Raw genomic sequence first — 5,122 nt, 5'->3', positions numbered from 1 at the left:
TTGCCCTCACCTGTGATGACGACGGCAAGCTGATTATCAAGCAAAATTACTCCCGAGGGGGCGGTGGCGGCGGCTACCCCTCCGCCTTTGGCTCGCACAACCACAGCAGCATCAACAGCATCAACAGCAGCAGCAGCAGCATTCTGAGTCAGGCGCAGCCTTTCAGTACCACCTCGTCAACGTCGAGCCAACAACACCACCTCCTCGCTCGGCGGAGCTTTCAGTACTGAAACAGCAACAACAACAACAAACTTCGCTTACTTCAATCAACTGATCAACTACCGTGACCCCGCTTCCCAATCCCTTCCCTACACTTTCACATACTCAATAGCTCAACCTCTGTGTATAGCAACAATCAACAACTTTTTCTGTTCTTCAACGATGAAACTTCTATTGCGAATATCAATCAATTAACTGCTGATGCTTTCTTGCTGCCTGTGCTACCCTCCCCTTTTTTCGTTGATGTTCTATGGCACACCAGTTCCTCAATAAACTCATCAGCAGTACAGCATTGATGGCCAGTATTTTATTTAATACCTGGTTGAGTTCACTTTTTACTTTTTGCTGTTTTTGAGAAAAGAAAGAAATCCAAACAGTGGCACTTTCTTCTGACGGTACTGGGCTTTCTGAACACGCACCGCTGTGTGTTGTGTTGCTTCACACTCGCACGCACACGTTCTGCACGTTTTGCACGTTTTGCAGCTGTTTCTCTCTGTTGCACGCTGCGACGAGGCAAAGTTGGCGGCCGGAAAATCTTTTGAACCAGAGTTTCTGAGAGATATTTTGAAGAGAGAAAACCAACCCACCAAATCACTGCTCAAGCCAGACCAAATGTCCTCATCAGACATGTCCGAGGTGAAGAAGGCGGCCAAGGTGGTCGACCAGAGTGAGGTGTTTGCAGATCTGCTCTTCAGTAAGTACAGAGCTGGCGGGAAAGGCTGTTTTCCCTTTGTTGATTTCCGTATTCACCTTTTTCTCTGTTTTAGGCATCATGGCCACCGACAAGAACGACGTTGAACGCGAGGCGTACATTCGTGCGAACGCCAGCAAGGTCATTCCACTGACCAGGTGGCTCTCGAAGCTGATCGTCACTTATGAGAAGCAGCAGGAGGAGAAACAAGCATCTTCAGGGAAGAAGACGTCAGTTCTAAACGACGGTGAAGAAGAAGAAGAGGAGGAGGAGGAGCCGCTGTGTGCCAACTTACCCATTCCCAAGACACAAGAACACGAGCTGGTNGTCAGTTCTAAACGACGGTGAAGAAGAAGAAGAAGAGGAGGAGGAGGAACCGCTGTGTGCCAACTTACCCATTCCCAAGACACAAGAACACGAGCTGGTCCAACTCTCCGTCCACTGTCTGCTCTTCATCAGCGCGGCAGCCAGCTTCGATGAGGAGGAGGAGGAACCGCTGTGTGCCAACTTACCCATTCCCAAGACACAAGAACACGAGCTGGTCCAACTCTCCGTCCACTGTCTGCTCTTCATCAGCGCGGCAGCCAGCTTCGATGAGGAGGAGGAGGAGGAGGCCGCCGAGGACGCCGACGCCAAAAACGGCGACCTGATGGCAAAAATGGCGGCCGCCTGCGCCTCGCTGGCCGCCGTCTTCACCGAGCCCGCCCAGACTGAGCTGCTCTACCACCTGAACGCCCGAATTGTGGCCGGCCGCGCCCTCAACCTCCACCTGTCCATTCTGGCGAACCTGACGCGCAGTCCGGCCTTTGTCCAGTACCTGGTGGAGGAGGTGATCGTGCCTCGCTTCCCTGAAGGCAACAACCAAAACAGTTCAGGCGGCGGCAGTGGTGGTGGGCTTATCTCCTCTCTCATCGCCATCATCCGCGTGCCCCAAACTCCGGTGCACTCCTGTGGCCTGGGCGACTGCAGCAGCAGCAAGAAGACAAAGCTGTTCAACCCTCGCACCCTCGTGGCCGGCTACCTGAACAACCTGACGATGTCGGCCACCGTCCGCCAGCTCATAGTCGAGCGGAAGCTGATCCCCGACCTGCTGGCGCTCTACGAAAGTCGTGGCCGCCTCGACGACCAGGTGCGGCAGCTGGCGGTGAGTGCGCTGCGCAACTGCGCCATGGACGTCGCCACGCACCGGACGCTGCTGACGACCACGGCTTCTTCAGCTGGTGAAGACGTCGAGGACGCCGACGGGGAGTGGCTGCTGGTGCGGCTGGTGCTGCCGCTCGCTGGCGGCTACTCAGAGGGCGGAAACTCTGGCCACGGAGACCACTTCAGCACCGAGGAGATGGACCGCCTGCCGCTGGACCTGCAGTACCTCCCTAGTGGAAAGCAGCGCGAGCCGGACCCGATCAACCGCGCCCACCTCCTCGAGACGCTCCTCCAGCTGTGTCGCACTCGCTACGGACGGACGGTGATCAGGGCGAGCAATGTGTACCTGGTGCTGCGCGAGTACCACAAGTGGGAGCGGGTCCCGGTGGTCGTGAAGACGCTGGAGAACCTCATTGACGTGCTCATCAAGACGGAGGAGGAGCTGGGCGGCGTGGATGACCTCCAGGTGGAGGTGGAAGTGCCCCCGGAGCTGGCCGACAAGTTTTACCGCCTTGACCGGCTGGCGCTGCGGCAGGCGGAGGCGGAGCTGCTNGCAGGCGTTGCGGCAGGCAGAGGCAGAGCTGATGGCGGAGGCGATGGCCAAGGGATTGCCGCCGCCGCCCACCAAGTGCTAGGTCCAGGACATGAAAGTGGGAACCAGGACCAAGAACTACGGAGAATGTTTTGATTTGTTGTAACAAACATTGTTGATATATATTTCTTTTCTTGTTTTTTGTTTATCATCATTGTACACGGTTGTAATATATAAAAAAAATTAAAAAGAGCATTTTTATACAAAGGGGAAGCTAACGAGAGTGTAAAACAAGAACCTCATNATTATTTCTTTTTTTTTGTTTATCAACATTGTACACGGTTGTAATATATAAAAAAAATTAAAAAGAGCATTTTTATACAAGGAAGGAAGCTAACGAGAGTAAGAGTTTGTAAAACAAGAACATTGTTGGAACAAAGAAGAAAGGGGAGGAAGAAGAGGAGGTTGTAAACTTAAAACGTTTTACAAAAATGGTGTTGTAAAAGGTAGTAGGAAACGACAACGACAACAGAAAAGTGGTTAAACTAGGTTCGTTTGTTGGTTTGTTTGTTTGTTTGTTTGGAAAGTGTGAATGGCGCGCGTCCTTTGGAAAACGAGGAGAGAACGAAGGAGTTAAAGTTGATCCAAGAGATGGACTTTGGGACACAGAGAGAAGAGAAGAGTGGGTGCAACACAAGGAGAAGAGGAAGAAGAAGCTCAACACTAGAAACTATCGGCGCCGCCTAAGAGAAAGCANTTGTTGTAACAAACATTGTTGATATATATTTCTTTTCTTGTTTTTTGTTTATCATCATTGTACACGGTTGTAATATATAAAAAAAATTAAAAAGAGCATTTTTATACAAAGGGGAAGCTAACGAGAGTGTAAAACAAGAACCTCATGCGAGTGAAAGAGGTTGTTGGAACAAAGAAAGGGGATGAAGAAGAAGTTATAAACTTGAAACGTTGTACAAAAGTGGTGTTGTAAAAGGTAGTAGGAAACGACAACGACAACAGGAAAAGTGTTTAAACTAGGTTTGTTTGTTTGGAAAGTGTGAATGGCGCGCGTCCTTTGGAAAACGAGGAGAGAACGAAGAGTTAAAGTTGATCCAAGAAATGGACTTTGGGACACAGAGAGTGGGTGCAACAGAAGAAGAAGAAGAAGAAGAAGCTCAACACTAGAAACTATCGGCGCCGCCTAAGAGAAAGCAAGAAGAGACGAAGAAGAAAAGAGCAGATGTTAGAATAATTAGGTGTGTCCGTTTGTGAGAAGTGGAAGTGGTAGGAAGAGTGACTTGATTCAAGGGGAAAAAAGAGCAAGAAGAAGAAGTGAAGGAAGATCTCAAGAGGGTGATATAGAGAAATAGTATAAATAAGATGAGGAAGGGGAAGGGAAAGAAGGATGTTTGATGTATTGATAAGAACAAGAAGAAGAAGAATAATAACTGTGATTTATATTTATACTAAATCTGATCATCATCATCAAACGTTATTGCGACCTGTGTCGGTGCCGATCTGGCGGACCAGCGTCCGCACCAGCGGCAGGTTGAGGACGAAGCCGATGCCGGGCACGCGGCTGAGGAAGGCCACCGTGGCGGGGATGAAGCCGCGGAAGAGGAGGAGGAAGCCGTACGACTCGATGCACATGCCGACCAGTGGCCAGCCGAAGAGGACGATGAAGATGCCGAGGAAGAAGGCGGTGCTCGCCTTCAGCTTGTGCCGCTGGAAGAAGAACCAGAAGGTGCGCTCGATGCCGATGATGAAGGCGAGGCCGCTGATGAAGAGGAGGTTGCCCACTGCCAGCAGGCCCTTGTCGAAGAACATGAGGACGCCGAGGAAGAGGAAGGAGATGCCGAAGGCGGCCAGGCCGAGGCCGATCTTCTGCGTGTCCGATATCGATATCATGGTGGTGGTGGTGGTGAAGTGTGTGGGGTGGTGAAGAGGGTGGTGATGAGGTCACACAGACAAGGTGAGTCTGCTGATAAAGGTGCTGATGGTGGTGACGTTGAAAAAGAGACCAATGTTATTGCGGTGTGATTGCGTGTACAACGCGGGGAGTTGTGTAGTTGTGCCGGCACAACAGCAGCAGCAAATGTGGTTATGTTTTGCTGATAGTGGTGAACTTGGTGAGACCAGAGTTCTAAAATTTGAGGAGGATGAGGTGGCCCAGATGATCACAGATGGTCGAAGAGAGGTGAGCCGCTAAATTAATCACTGCCCAGCAGTACGGTGGTATCACCCCAAAAAGGAAAGGAAAGGAAAACTTCAACGTAATGCTTAGGAACAGAAGAGAAGAGAGAAGAGGCGAAGATGATTGTTGTCGTTCGCCTGTGCTTTGCGGGCCGCCGCTGCTGCTATTTCCACACCGGACAGCAACTTGTGATCGGTGCAAAATGGACACGCCGAGGATCGCTTTTTAGGAAAAAGTGCGCGGCAAGAGTGTGCGTCACTTTTTGGNTCACCCCAAAAAGGAAAGGAAAGGAAAACTTCAACGTAATGCTTAGGAACAGAAGAGAGGAGAGAAGAGGCGAAGATGA

At 50.8% G+C, this 5,122-nt stretch overlaps 1 pseudogene; it reads right to left on the bottom strand.

Moving 5' to 3' along the window:
* Positions 1-4,067: 4,067 nt before the first annotated feature.
* On the bottom strand, positions 4,068-4,490 carry LOC108382391 (vesicle transport protein GOT1B pseudogene; annotated as a pseudogene).
* Positions 4,491-5,122: the final 632 nt, after the last annotated feature.

Source organism: Rhagoletis zephyria, unplaced genomic scaffold (genome assembly GCF_001687245.7).
Source record: "Rhagoletis zephyria isolate East Lansing unplaced genomic scaffold, Rhagoletis_zephyria_1.1 Rzeph_scaffold_26706, whole genome shotgun sequence".
Classification (NCBI taxonomy): Eukaryota; Metazoa; Arthropoda; class Insecta; order Diptera; family Tephritidae; genus Rhagoletis; species Rhagoletis zephyria.
This window is presented reverse-complemented; position numbering and strand designations above follow the sequence as displayed.